We start from the raw sequence: 15,632 nt of genomic DNA, 5'->3' as shown, positions 1-15,632 counted from the left end.
CAATGCCACGCTCCACACGAAAGTCTTCAGAAACATCTTTCTAATTCCGATATCAATGTTTGAAGTGAGCAAATTTCTTTTCTTAAGAAAGCTCTTTCTTGATTGTGCTAGTCTGCATGTTATGTCCTCCTTACTTCTGCCATCGTTAGTTATTTTGCTACCCAAGTAACAATATTCATCTACTTCCCTTAAGACTTCATTTCCCAATCTAATATTTCCTACATCACCTGCCTTCGTTCGACTGCACTCCATTACTTTTGTTTTGGACTTATTTATTTTCATCTTGTACTCCTTACCCAAGACTTCATCCATACCATTCAGCAACTTCTCGAGATCTTCTGCAGTCTCAGATAAAATAACAATATCATCGGCAAATCTCAAGGTTTTGATTTCCTCTCCTTGGACTGTGATTCCCTTTCCAAGTTTCTCTTCGATTTCCTTTACTGCCTGTCCTATGTAAACATTGAAAAGAAGAGGGGACAAACTGCAGCCTTGCCTCACTCCTTTCTGGATTGCTGCTTCTTTTTCAAAGCCCTCGATTCTTATCACTGCAGACTGATTTTTATACAGATTGTAGATAATTCTTCGTTCTCGGTATCTGATCCCTATCATCTTCAGAATCATAAATAGTTTGGTCCAATCAACATTATCGAATGCCTTTTCTAGATCTACGAATGCCATGTACGTGGGCTTGTCCTTCTTGATTCGATCCTCTAAGATTAGACGTAAAGTCAGGATTGCTTCACGTGTTCCTACATTTCTTCTGAAGCCAAATTGATCTTCTCCCAACTCAGCTTCAACTTGTTTTTCCATTCTTCTGTAAATAATACGTGTTAAAATTTTGCAGTCATGGGATACTAAACTAATGGTGCGGTAGTTTTCGCACCTGTCAGCACCAGCTTTCTTGGGAATAGGTATAACAACATTCTGCCGTAAATCGGATGGGACTTCTCCTGTCTCATACATCTTGCACACTAAATGAAATAACCTTGCCATGCTGGTTTCTCCTAAGGCAGTCAGTAATTCAGAGGGAATGTCATCAATTCCAGGTGCCTTGTTCCTATTTAGGTCACTCACAGCTCTGTCAAACTCTGACCTCAAAATTGGGTCTCCCATTTCGTCAGCATCAGCAGCCTCTTTATGTTCCAGAACCAAATTATCTATATCTTTACCTTGATACAACTGTTGGATATGCTCCTGCCATCTTTCTGCTTTGTCTTCTTTCCCTAGAAGTGGCTTTCCATCTGAGCTCTTAATATTCATACACCTACATTTCCTTTCTCCAAAGGTTTCCTTGATTTTCCTGTATGCAGCATCTATCTTTCCCAGGACCATACAGCCATCGACATCCTTGCACTTCTCCTTCAGCCATTCTTCCTTAGCTACCTTGCACTTTCTATCCACTTGATTCTTTAATCGCCTGTATTCTTTTCTGCCCTCTTCATTTCTAGCATTCTTGTATTTCCGTCGTTCATCAATCAGGTCTAGTATCTCCTGAGTTATCCACTGACTCTTAGTTGATCTTTCCTTCCTTCCTAACATTTCTTCAGCAGCCCTACTGACTTCATTTTTCATGACTCTCCACTCTTCCTCTATAGTGTTTCCTTCAGCCTTTTCGTTTAGTCCTTTTTCAACATGTTCCCAGAAGCAATCCCTCACACTCTTTTCTTTCAACTTGTCTAGATCCCTTCTTTTTGCATTCTTTCCTTTCTTCAATTTCTTCAACTTCAGATGGCATTTCATGACCAACAAGTTATGGTCAGAGTCCACGTCTGCTCCTGGGAAAGTTTTGCAATCCAACACCTGGTTTCTGAATCTCTGCCTAATCATAATGAAGTCTATTTGATACCTTCCAGTGTCTCCAGGTCTCGTCCACGTATACAGCCGTCGTTTGTGGTGTTTGAACCAAGTATTGGCAAGGACTAAATTATGATCAGTGCAGAATTCAACCAGCCGACTTCCTGTTTCGTTCCTTTGTCCCAATCCAAATTCTCCTACTGTACTACCTTCTCTTCCTTGGCCTACCAATGTACTGCAGTCTTCCATCACAATTAGATTCTCGTTACCTTTTACATATTGTATTAAATCTTCTATCTCCTCATATATTCTTTCGATTTCTTCATCATCCGCTGAACTAGTAGGCATATAGATCTGCACTATTGTGGTGGGCATTGGTTTGGTGTCTATCTTGACGACAATAATTTTTTCACTATGCTGGTCGTAGTAGCTTACCCACTGCCCTATTTTCTTATTCATTATTAAACCAACTCCTGCATTTCCCCTGTTTGATTTTGTGTTGATAATCCGGTAGTCGCCTGACCAAAAATCTTGTTCTTCCTGCCAACGTACTTCACTTATACCAACTACATCTAACTTTAGCCTATCCATCTCCCTTTTCAGATTCTCTAACCTACCACAACGATTTAAACTTCTAACATTCCACGCTCCGACTCGCAGAATGTCAATATCCATCTTCCTGATGTTCGCCCCCTCTCGTGTAGTCCCCACCCGGAGATCCGAATGGGGGACTAGTTTACCTCCGGAATATTTTACCCGGGAGGAAGCCATCATCAGTACATCATTCATACAGAGAGAGCTGCATGTCCTCGGGAGGTAGTTACGGCTGTAGTTTCCGTTGCCTACAGCCGTGTAGCATTATCAACACAGCTAAGCCATGTTGAGTATTATTACAAAGCCGTATCAGTCAATCATCTAGACTGCCGCCCTTGCAACTACCGAAAGGCTGCTACCCCCCATTCGATGAACCATTCCTTAGTCTGGTCTCTCAGCAGATACCCATCCGATATGGTTGAACCTGCGGCTCGGCTATCTGCATCATTGGGACACGCAAGCCTCCCCACCGCGGCAAGGTCACATGGTTCGCAGAGGAGGCTAATATATATATTGCACCCGTAACTAGGTCTGCCGGTGAACAAGAGACACCCCAGGGGTGCTCAGTTCGACAGGATTAATGACTGAATAACTACAAGTGGCAGGATTTAACATGAGGTTCCGAAAATAAGAATATTTGATATTCAGTGAATCTCATAACAATATTTATTCAACATAAAATAACTTTTGCCATCCTGATATCTATGATTATGGGGAATGATCGCTACGTGAAGTTAATTTACTGCTGAATCTTGAGGTGACATAAAAATAATTCTAACAAATGGGGTTATACACGAGACTCTTTTGCCCTATAATTCTAACAGAGTTATTTCCAGAACTTTTTCATGTTTCGATTGTTACTCATATTATTTAATTATTTGAAGTTTATTTAAACTTGAAAAATGAGGGTGGTGTATCGAATTCCTCGAACAATCTGGAAAACACATTAAATTTTAATGAAGAGTATGATATAAAATAATATTCAAAATTTGCAGGGTTTACATCTTCTCATATCAAAATATTAGTGAAATTACGTTCATCAAGTTTTTATTAACATTTAACTGTATCTTGAATATGCTTTATTTTATGTAAAAGTATATTCGAGACGTCTAGTATACCTGCTCAACGTCTTTCCTACTTATCTCCTCGTGAGAACTAACATCTAACGTTACTATCACGTGGTCATCATAAGAAACTGAAATTATTATTCCTCAGAAAATCACTAAATCAAAATAACTCATCGACGTAGGAATCCTGCCAAATATTATAAATTAAATGCCACTTAAGTGTCACAGATTATCCCCTCTGTTAACACACCACATCAGGAATGCACAAGAAATATCTTATCACTAGAAAATCTTACTAATTCTACAACTAACTACTGGAAAATTTCTAAAGAAGAAATATTTACAATATTTACACGTCGCGTCCATATACAAATTAACATCACCACTGTCCATTAGGTCCATTTAGAAATGTCATTATAAATGTGAAGTTTCCACGTGACTACGAATTCTGGCGATAAAAAGTGAGCCCGCACGTGACAATTCAATATCGAAAGACTCATATCACATGTACTAATTCCACATAAATTCCACGTACTATAACAACATTATAATGATGACTAATATCCATCACAACCGGATATCACACAATGTGTAGTCAGAAAATTATGTAAGAACCTGTTATTGTCCAGAAACAAGTCTTATTCCCATTAAATTCGTCTCAATTACTAAATAAACCATTAATAATAATATATCACTGCGCACGTGCTCGTAATAAATCCATAAACTCAATCCGGGATTAATATCCCGATGACATGCTACAATTACCACGAGGCACGAATATAAGTCCAAATATCATGAAAATATTAAAAATATTGCGAAAATATTACCACAATAAATTCCTAATACACAGATTAACTCACTAATATAATGAAATTCGTAAAATAAGAGAGGCTGGTTTCGATAACACATGGATAACTTCAACTGATCTATCATTTCAGAACTCAATAACACGTGGTCAGGAATCTGAACAAGTACACGAATTAAATTCCTAGTCCTATCTCGCATATTAGGAAATAATCAATGAAATGTCGTGAAAAAGGAACCAACTACAGACTATAAGACCACTCCAAAGAAAGAATAAGAGTAGAAATAAAGTGCTACAAAGAACAGATAAAAATAAGACGTAGTCGACTTAACTTATACTGTAATCTTCAAGTTGAGCTCCTGGGGTCCTCATTCGAACATTCTAGGGCTAAAAACCTAGCATTTCTCCGCTGTTGGCGCCGGTCCATTGATTTAGAAATTCATGATGGAATATGTGTAGTCTCGGGCACGAACTCCCATCTTCTGACGATGAATACTGTAGAGGTCCTCTTCCTCGTTACACTCCCTGATGATTTTTCTGAAACTTGTATAGATAAATTAGGAAAAATCCTGAGCACAATCCAGCAAATTGTTATAGAAAGACACGTACTTTTATAAGTTATGTGTATCGTTTCAACTTCTGTTGGTTGAACACTAATTATAGTCGTAGGCTGGCACAATTGTAAGTAAGAGCTGGACGCTGGAATACGTCACTATCCCTGTCGATGGCAGTATCTCCACTGACGTTCTGCGACGAAGTAAGCTGAAGTGAACAGCAGTTAGACGTGAAGCGAATTGAGGCGAAGTGAGAAGTGAGTGAAGTGAGAAGTGTGCATGCGTATGACTCGCTTTAAGTACCGCAGTATTCCACTCGTCGTAGGAAGTAGAGTCAGTTCAAGTACTGAATTCTTATCGGTTTCATTAATTGAATTCACATTATTTTCTGCCAGTATCCTGTTCAAATTAAATGTAAATTCAGTTACTAATTATTACAATTCACACGTGATATCATTAACACTGTCCAGCCACGTTTCATTTTTGTACACCTTCATAATTACACATATCACGCCGTCAAAGATATTAACAATATTTCCTTTGCTTTTGATCCAATACGACTGCACGCGAACATATTCTAGCTATTCTCTTCTCTGTTCCACTTTTATTTTTATTTTCCGAGCCAGCTAGAACTCCCCCTTCAGGTTGAAAACAGCTCACCGACTTGCTCAAGGACAAGCGTGTGCCATGCCGACAAAGACTAGACTCGTGACACACTGCTCCATATTCGACCAGCTGACACCAGCATACGGTCACATCATATATTTTTTGCTAGTGGCTTTACGTGGCACCGACACAGATAGGTCTTATGGCAAGTTTTTCCACAGTTGTTGCAGCTGTCCCTCAGGATCCCACAGATTGTTACTGGGACGGCGTCCTCTCCCAATGCCATCCCACACAGACCTCTCCATGCTCTAGGCAGTCATAGATCACTTGTTGTGCGTGGACGTGCATTATTTTATTGGAACACTGTCCCAGGGTGCTGTGCCATAAGGGATAGGACGTGCGGACGCAGAATGCCTGCGATGTATCTCTGTGCAGCCAAAGTCTGCCGAAGTACTATTAGAGGTGACCTGAACGCATGTCATATGGCTCCCCACACCATGATGCCTGGAATTACGCCCGTGCGTCTTTCATTAATATGGGCAGGATCTGCCCTCTGCACTCAACACCTCCAAACCCGCACACGATGGTCATCGGAGGTTATGGAGAAGCGGGATTCATCACTGAACATGATGTGACGCCAGTCGTCCTCTGTCCATTCCTCCCGGGCTAGGCACCACTTCAAACGCAGTCGTTGGTGTTCTGGTGTCAATGGCAACCGACGCATGGGGTGGTAGGACCCCAATCCCGCGGATGAGAGCCGTAGAGACACTGTGCGGGATATCACAGGATGATGTAGAGTCTCCAGTACATGTTCCAGTACGTGCCGAAGTTATGGGATACCGCAATGCTTGGCGCACCATAAGACGTTCCTTCCTGGGGTGGTGTTTCTTGATCGACCCGAACCTGCACGATGTGACTGGGTGCCCTCATGTACCCATTGAGTCCAACATTGGGTCACTGTGACATGTGAATGCTATTTTTTTTGCTAGTGGCTTTACATCGCACCGACTCAGATATGTCTTATGGCGACGATGGGAGAGGAAAGGCCCAGGAGTTGGAAGGAAGCGGCCGTGGCCTTCATTAAGGTACAGCCCCAGCATTTTCCTGGTGTGAAAATGGGAAACCACGGAAAAACATCTTCAGGACTGCCGACAGTGGGATTCGAACTCACTATCTCCCGGATGCAAGCTTACAGCCGTGCGCCTCTATCCGCACGGCCAACTCGCCCGGTGACATTTGAATGGTAGCCAGCGGAGCTTGTTGAAATCTCAGCTGTTTGGAAAAAAGCTCGCTCCGCTCTGCTCATCAATGTAAATAGGGGATTTTTAAATCTTTGTGGATATTGATGTGGTTTAAAATTCTTACGTGGAAACATTCCAAGAGACTACAGTATACTTGCGGTTTTCTCTCCAGTAGAAAGAAAGCCCAAAAATACAGACAAATGCTTGATATGAGAGGACGTTCAAACGCAGTTAAGTAAACCAAATTAATTTGCTATTCATGTTAGGTCTTCTAACAACATACTTTTAGAATGGGATACGTATATTTTTAGCTATATTTTGTGTAAATTAAATGAATGGACAGAACTTCGGCATAATTCTGCTCAACGACAGAAAACATTATCTCTCGTACGAAGCGAATATGCGAGTTTTTAGGCTTAAAAGCGAAAAGCAAAGTAGACAAAATATTGTCATCCCCGGTTAAGGCGCAGGCTTTCTAAGCCCAAGTTGGCAGGTTCGATCCTAGCTCAGTCCAGTGATATTTGGTCGCTCAGATATTATGTCAGCCTCGTGTCGGAAATTTGCCGGTACGTAAAGGAACTCCCGTGGGACAAAATTTCGTCATCTCGGCATCTCCGGAAACCTTAAAAGTAATTAGTGGAACTTAAAGCCAATAATAATATTATTATTACTATCATCATTATCATCACTGTTCCTTCAACGCGATTACAAATGCAAATATGACACTCGGTTGTGGTTTCAGCCTATTATGGAGTCTTTTATTTAGCATTTCGTGACATGTTTGATTTGTTTTAAGGTTTTAAGTAGTAAAATGACTTCCTTTAATGGAAAGCGAGAGTGGTAAATGGTATGATTGAAGAAAACTGAAAAAAAAATTTCAATAACATTGTGTTTGTTTATAATTTGCTTCACGTCGCACCGACACAGATAGATTTTATGGAGACGATGTGATAGGAAAAGACTAGATGTGGGAAGGAAGCGGCCGTGGACTTAATTAAGGTATAGTCCCAGCATTTTCGTAGTGAAAAATGGGAAACCACGGAAAAGCATTCTCGGGGCTTCCAGCAGTGGAGTTTGAACCTACTATCTCCCGAATGCAAGTTCACAGCTTTGTGACCCAGAACCCGCAAACACTCGCTCCGTACCACGTACATCTGTGGCATTACAAGAAAGGAAAAGAAATACATCAGGTTAATCTCTGAACACTGAGTAATCATGGCCATGAGGAGACAATTATACCCGTCAATATAATCCGCGCTGTAAGAAATACATTGAGAAATTAGCATTACTTTCTGATTACAATGAGGAGTAACAGTGTATCAACTTGTTGGTTAGGAAACAAAATTTTCTTTGTAAACCTACTTCTAACATTGGGATCATTCATGTATGATCTGCCAACACGATGCACACTTAGGCCTACATTCATATATTCTTTAACTGGATCTTATGGATATTCGCTTTCAAAGGCATTGCCATTCAGTGAAAGAAAAAGTCCTCCATTATATTTCCTAAACCATTAATTTCATTATTCATGGTAAAGTCCAAAGGATCTCATTCACGCCGACAGAGAAAGAAACCGCGAAGTCAGCGCAAGTAGGCCACATGGCGATAAGTGTCACACAATTTATTATCTTATTCACACGAAAATTAATCTCAAATAAACATACCTGTCAAATGATACCCCTTTTCCCTTTATGAACCCCCCTGTGCAGCCATAAGCTGCCGAGGAGACTGACATTTTCTTTAAAAGAAGTATAAGTCTTCAATTTATCAAGAAACTCCAGTAGTGACAGTGCCAAACAATCCAGCTTTTGCCAAAGAGCGCGCTCGTTCAAGTTCGCACGCGACTGTGGCGCCAGTGCTACCTCTAGTGTATTATTTGCTAACTCTATGGTCTAACAACGCGTCTGTGAGGCATCTCTGGAGCTTCGTACTGTACGTAGTCCTCTCTGCACGCCTTGCTTAACTCTCTGACTCACAGCATTTGTCTGGTAACATCTTATCAGCAACAGGACGGTGCCATCACGAATGCACTCTGGTGGGTGTTCTACACATTACAGATCCTTATAAATCCAGTCATTAACTCACACATAAATGGCATGCATGTACACCAAAATGGGATAATATTGGACCACTCCTTCTGGGTGTTTAACATTTTTGTCAGGCACTGTACATTTTGGGTTGGGAGCTGGAATGTTTTCTCTCATCCTCGTAAGTCAAGCGTAGAGTTGCTTGATACGAAAGGCATCGGACCCGGTCAAGAAAGCCAAACAATATAGCTGAGGATGCAATCAGGCCGACCACATGGTATTCCAGAATCTTCAGGATATATTACTGGGCAGCAGTCATCTTGGCAGGCCGAGCCCCTAGTTACTGTTCGTTTGATTGCGTGCAAATGTTGACAAATTTCCAAATTGTGGTAACTCAAATATTAACATACACATACCTACATACATACATACATACATTATCATTATAGACTGTTAAGCCTTTCAGCGTTCAGTCTGCAAGCCTCTGAGAATTTACTAAACGTCGCCACAATCCTCGATTTGCAACTAGTGTTGTGGCCTCATTTAGTTCTATATCTCTTATCTTTAAATCGTTAGAAACCGAGTCTAACCATCGTCGTCTTGGTCTCCCTCTACTTCTCTTACCCCCATAACAGAGTCCATTATTCTCCTAGGTAACCTATCCTCCTCCATTCGCTTCACATAACCCCACCACCGAAGCCGGTTTATGCGTACAGCTTCATCCATCGAGTTCATTCCTAAATGAGTCTTTATCTCCTCATCCCGAGTACCCTCCTGCCATTGTTCCCACCTGTTTGTACCAGCAATCATTCTCGCTACTTTCATGTCTGTTAATTCTAACTTATGAATAAGACATCCTGAATCCACCCAGCTTTCACTCCCGTAAAGCAAATTTGGTCTGAAAACAGACCGATGTAAAGATAGTTTCGTCTGGGAACTGACTTCCTTCTTACAGAATACTGCTGATCGCAACTGCGAGCTTACTGCATTAGCTTTACTACACCTTGATTCAATCTCACTTACTATATTACCATCCTGGGAGAACACACAACCTAAATACTTGAAATTATCGACCTGTTCTAGCTTTGTATCACCAATCTGACATTCGATTCTGTTGAATTTCTTACCTACTGTCATCAATTTAGTCTTCGAGAGGCTAATTTTCATACCATACTCATTGCACCTATTTTCTAGTTCCAAGATATTAGACTGCAGGCTTTCGGCACAGTCTGCCATTAAGACCAAGTCGTCAGCATAGGCCAAACTGCTTACTACATTTCCACCTAACTGAATCCCTCCCTGCCATTTTATACCTTTCAGCAGATGATCCATGTAAACTACGAACAGCAAAGGTGAAAGATTACAGCCTTGTCTAACTCCTGTAAGTACCCTGAACCAAGAACTCATTCTACCATCAATTCTCACTGAAGCCCAATTGTCAACATAAATGCCTTTGATTGATTTTAATAATCTACCTTTAATTCCATAGTCCCCCAGTATGGCGAACATCTTTTCCCTCGGTACCCTGTCGTATGCTTTCTCTAGATCTACGAAACATAAACACAACTGTTTATTCCTCTCGTAACATTTTTCAGTTACCTGGCGCAGACTGAAAATCTGATCCTGACAGCCTCTCTGTGGTCTGAAACCACACTGGTTTTCATCCAACATCCTCTCAACGACTGATCGCACCCTCCCTTCCAAGATGCCAGTGAATACTTTGCCTGGTATACTAATCAATGAGATACCTCGATAGTTGTTGCAATTCTTCCTGTTCCCTTGCTTATAGATAGGTTCAATTACTGCTTTTGTCCAATCTGAAGGTACCTTACCAACACTCCACGCTAATTTTACTACTCTATGAAGCCATTTCATCCCTGCCTTCCCACTGTACTTCACCATTTCAGGTCGAATTTCATCTATTCCTGCTGCCTTATGACAATGGAGTTTATTTACTATCCTTTCCACTTCCTCAAGCATAATTTCACCAACATCCTTTTCCTCTTCCCCCTGAGATTGGCTGTTCGCAACACCACCATGATGATTTCCTTGTACATTGAGAAGATGTTCAAGATATTCCCTCCACCTCTCCAGTGATTCCCTGGGCTCTATTATGAGTTCACCTGAATTACTCAAAACACTGTTCATTTCATTTTTCCCTCCCTTCCTAAGATTCTTTATTACTGTCCAGAAAGGTTTCCCTGCTGCTTGACCTAGCCTTTCAAGGTTATTACAAAAATCTTCCCATGACTTATTTTTGGATTCAACAACTATTTGTTTCACTCTGTTTCTTTCATCTACGTACAAATCCCTGTCTGCCTTGGCCCTTGTTTGGAGCCATTTCTGATAAGCCTTCTTTATACGTTTACAGGCTGCTCTCACTTCATCATTCCACCAAGATGTTCGCCTTTTCCCATCTTTACACACAGTTGTTCCTAGGCATTCCCTTGCTGTTTCTATTACAGCATCCCTGTATACCACCCATTCACTTTCTATATCCTGAACCTGCTTACTGTCTACTGTTCGAAACTTCTCACTAATCATATCCATGTACTTCTGTCTAATTTCCTCGTCCTGGAGACTTTCTACCCTTATTCGTTTGCAGACAGATTTCACTTTCTCTACCCTAGGCCTAGAGATACTTAGTTCACTACAGATCAGATAGTGGTCTGTATCATCGAAAAATCCGCGAAAAACTCGTACATTCCTAACAGATTTCCTGAATTCAAAGTCTGTTATGATATAGTCTATTATGGATCTGGTACCCCTAGCCTCCCATGTGTAGCGGTGAATAGCCTTATGCTTGAAGAATGTATTCGTAACAGCTAAACCCATACTAGCACAGAAGTCCAGCAAACGCTTCCCATTCCCATTAGCTTCCATATCTTCCCCACATTTACCAATCACCCTTTCGTATCCTTCAGTTCTATTCCCAACTCTCGCATTGAAATCGCCCATTAGCACTATTCTATCCTTGCCCCTTGACCCTGACCACGATGTCACTCAATGCTTCATAAAACTTGTCAACTTCATCCTCATCTGCACCCTCACATGGTGAATACACGGACACAATTCTTGTCCTAATTCCTCCCACTGACAAATCTACCCACATCATTCGCTCATTTACGTGCCTAACAGAAATTATGTTACGTGCAATGGTATTCCTGATAAAGATCCCTACCCCAGACTCTGCCCTTCCGTTTCTAACATCCGTCAAGTACACTTTATAATCTCCTATCTCTTCCTCATTATCTCCCCTTACCCGAATATCACTTACTCCTAGCACATCCAGATGCATCCTCTTTGCTGACTCAGCGAGTTCTACTTTCTTTCTTCCATAAGCCCCATTAATATTGATAGCTCCCCATCGAATTCCATTTCGTTCGCCAAGTTGTTTCCAAGGAGTCCCTCGCCTGTCAAATGGGAGTGGGACTCCATTACTCACAACCTCCCCAATTTACCGAGCTCAAATAATAATAATAATAATAATAATAATAATAATAATAATAATAATAATAATAATTATAATAATAATAATAATAATAATAATAATAATAATAATAATAATAAGGAGAAGAAGAATGATATGGTCCACGTCGCGTAACTGTAACCATACCATCTGCAGACCTGATTTTCTATCCGTGGCTTTCTATTTTTTAAATTTCTTTTTACAATTTACTTTACGTCGCACAGACACATATAGTTCTTATGGCGACAATGTTATAGGAAAGAGCTAGGAGTTGGAAGGAAGCGCCCATGGCCTTAATTAAGGTACATCCCCAGCATTTGCCTGGTGTGAAAACGGGTAACCACGGAAAATCTTCAGGGCTGCTGACAGTGGGATTCCAACCCACTATCTTCCGGATGCAAGCTCACAGCTGCACGCCTCTAAACGCACGGCTAACTCGCCGGGTGCTTCCTATTTTCATACCTTAATTCAGACCAAGGTCACTTACTTCCTAGTCCTAGCCCTTACCTCCCCAATCATCCCCGAAACCCAATCTAAGTTCGGATGACGTTAAACCACAAACAAACGAGTTACTGGTTTTAATGACGCACTAACTATCGTCGTTGCGCCTGCGAAAACCGCTATGCGATAATATTTTTGGAGAAATACTGCCCCGCAGCACATACATTATGAAGAGCTAGAAATCCTTGGCACTATTAGTACAATACTGACCCTTAGATGACAGAATATTTACCGACCAAAGTTCTAAGCTAAAATATGTCACACACGATGTTATATTGTATACAGAGATCCCGATGTGCCGAAATTTTCTCTTGCAGGAGTCCTGTTGCGAGGTAGTAAAATCTGCCGACACGAGGATGGCGTATTCGAGCAATTTCAAATACCATCAGGCTGAACTAGGAACGAACACTCCAACTTGGTAACCGTAAAAGTAGTTTGTTGGACAGAGCAAGTGGCTGTGCGGTTTGACTCACGCAGCTGTCAGCGTGCATTCCGGAGGTAGTGGGTTCGAACTCCACTATCGACAACCCTGAAGATGGTTTCCCGTGGTTTTCCATTTACACACCAGGCAAATGATGGGCTTGTACCTTAATTAAGGCCACGGTCGCTTCCTTCCCACTTCTAGCCATTTCCTATCCCATCGTCACCGTAAGACCTATCTGTGTTGATGCGACGTAAAACAACTAGCAAAAAAAAGACATATCTGTGTCGGTGCGACGTAAAGCAAATTGTAAAAAACAAAAAGGTTTCTTGGACGTAAAGTCCGTAATTTTATTATGAATAATAGTAATAATAATAATAATAATAATAATAATAATAATAATAATAATAACAGCGTTTAGCCTATTTGCTTTTTATCATCCATTTATTTTATGTAGATTTAAGAGACGCCAGATGATCGGAAATTTGTTTAGCAGTTGTTTTGCGCACCGAAAACCATTTCGACATTCTGTTGTTGCATTTAAGCACTCTCAGGTGGAGCCGACTTCAGCCGAGTTTGAACCCGACATCTTGGGAACAGAACGACAATGAAAATATCCGACTGTGCCACTGCTCAGGGGCAGTGTATTGAGTTGAAGGGATCTCACTGCCCAAGTGGCGATGGGGAGAAGTAGCCTATCTGTGAACGTTGAAAATCCCACCAGCTGGTTTCAATAATATTTCACGGAAGGTAATATGATTATTTCAGTATGTAGCGTCTTTCTTCTTTGGTAAAGACCGTATTGCGCATTCAAGGTAAGATTCGAGATGGTTTAAAGGGCATAACCACATTGCCTCCAGGAACTCATATCTGCACTCTGTGCAATAAAGAAATGCGATATTTCCTTCACACTTTCAGTTTTCTGTGATCAGGACTAGCAAACTCTCTCTCTATATAAAATAACTTGTCCTGACTGACTGATTCATTATCGCTGAGCCAAAACTACTGGACATAAAGAAATGTATTTTTGGGGCTACATTCATATTACAATATAGGTGCTCGCTAAGGGAGTATTTTTGGATATTCCGTCGCTAAGAGGGTGAAACGGGGGGGAGGGGGGAGTTTTTAAAATAAGTGTATCTTTATCTCGAAAAATGAACCGTTTAAAGACATGAAATTGGTATTTGGAATCTGATTTTAAAATAAAGAAACATGTATTTCTTGTTTTGGGAAAATCCTGTTAAATGGGGGTGATAAAAGTGAAAAAGGGCTTGATTACCTTTTACGTGGATACTTATATTTCAAAAACTCAAGATGTTACACTCATGAAAATTGGTATTTGGAATCTCCTTTATAAATAAAGATACACGTTTTTTTTTGTTTTTTTGGAAAATTTACTCAAGGGGTGGTGAATAGGAGTGACAAATGTGGTGAATTCTTAAAATGAGTATATCTTAAAAAAGTAACATGTTACAGACGTGAAAACTGGTATTTGGAATATCCTGTAAAAGTAAAGGAGCACATATAATTTGTTTTCTGAAATTCCACTTAAGGGAAAGTGTTAAAAGGGTTAAATTTTTAAATGATCATAAATACAGTAGACTATATATTAAAAACTTAACACGTTACACACGTAAAAATTGGTATTTTAATCTCTTTAAAAATAAAAGTAACACGTATTTGTTTGTTTTCGAAAAACACTTCAGTGGGGGGGGGGTGTAAAAATGACTAAAAAGGGGTTGAATTCGTTCAATGTGAATATTGATATCTCAAAAACTGAAGATGTTACAGATATGAAAATTGGTATTTGCTATATCTTTTAAAAATAAAGAAACACGTATGTTTGGTTTTTGAAAATCTGCTTAAGGGGTGGTGAACAGGAGTGACAAAGGGGATGAATTTTTGAAATGAGTATAGTCTATCGCATAATCGTAACATGTTACAGACGTGAAATTTGGTATTTGAAATCTCCTATAAAAGTAAATGAACCCGCATTATTTGTGTTTCGAAAATTCACATAAGGGGAAGCGTGAAAGGGGGTAAATTAAAAAAAATGAGCATATATACAGTATTTGGGCATTGCAAGTCTCACTATAGCATTGTTCTGACTACCAATTAAATTGTTTGGCGTACAAAGTTGTAATTTTACGAGAATTGCCTTCTTTTATGACCTCGGTTTAAAATATCGTATACTTCAAAAACTTTCTCCCCTAAAAGCTTTAGATGGTAGTTGACTCCTATAAACACATTATCCATTCTTACGAAATCGTTTCAGGCACGAAAGTAACTCTTTTTATGAAGGGTGGTCTTCTGTATCCTAGATGTTAATAAATATTTCAAAACATTCACCCCTTAAAGAAGTATTCATTCCTCCATTACTGTTCGACGCACAAAATCAAAATTTCACAGGTTGGTTGCTTTTACGTAGTAGATGTTAAATAAGATATGGTTTAAAATATTCAAATTCTTCCGTACGGGGTTCAAGTGAGTGGTAGATTATAAAATAAATAACCATTCCCCAAAACAGTTTGACGCACGAACTGAAGA

This window comes from Anabrus simplex, chromosome 2 (genome assembly GCF_040414725.1).
Source record: "Anabrus simplex isolate iqAnaSimp1 chromosome 2, ASM4041472v1, whole genome shotgun sequence".
Classification (NCBI taxonomy): domain Eukaryota; kingdom Metazoa; phylum Arthropoda; class Insecta; order Orthoptera; family Tettigoniidae; genus Anabrus; species Anabrus simplex.
Note: the sequence above shows the minus strand (reverse complement) of the source record.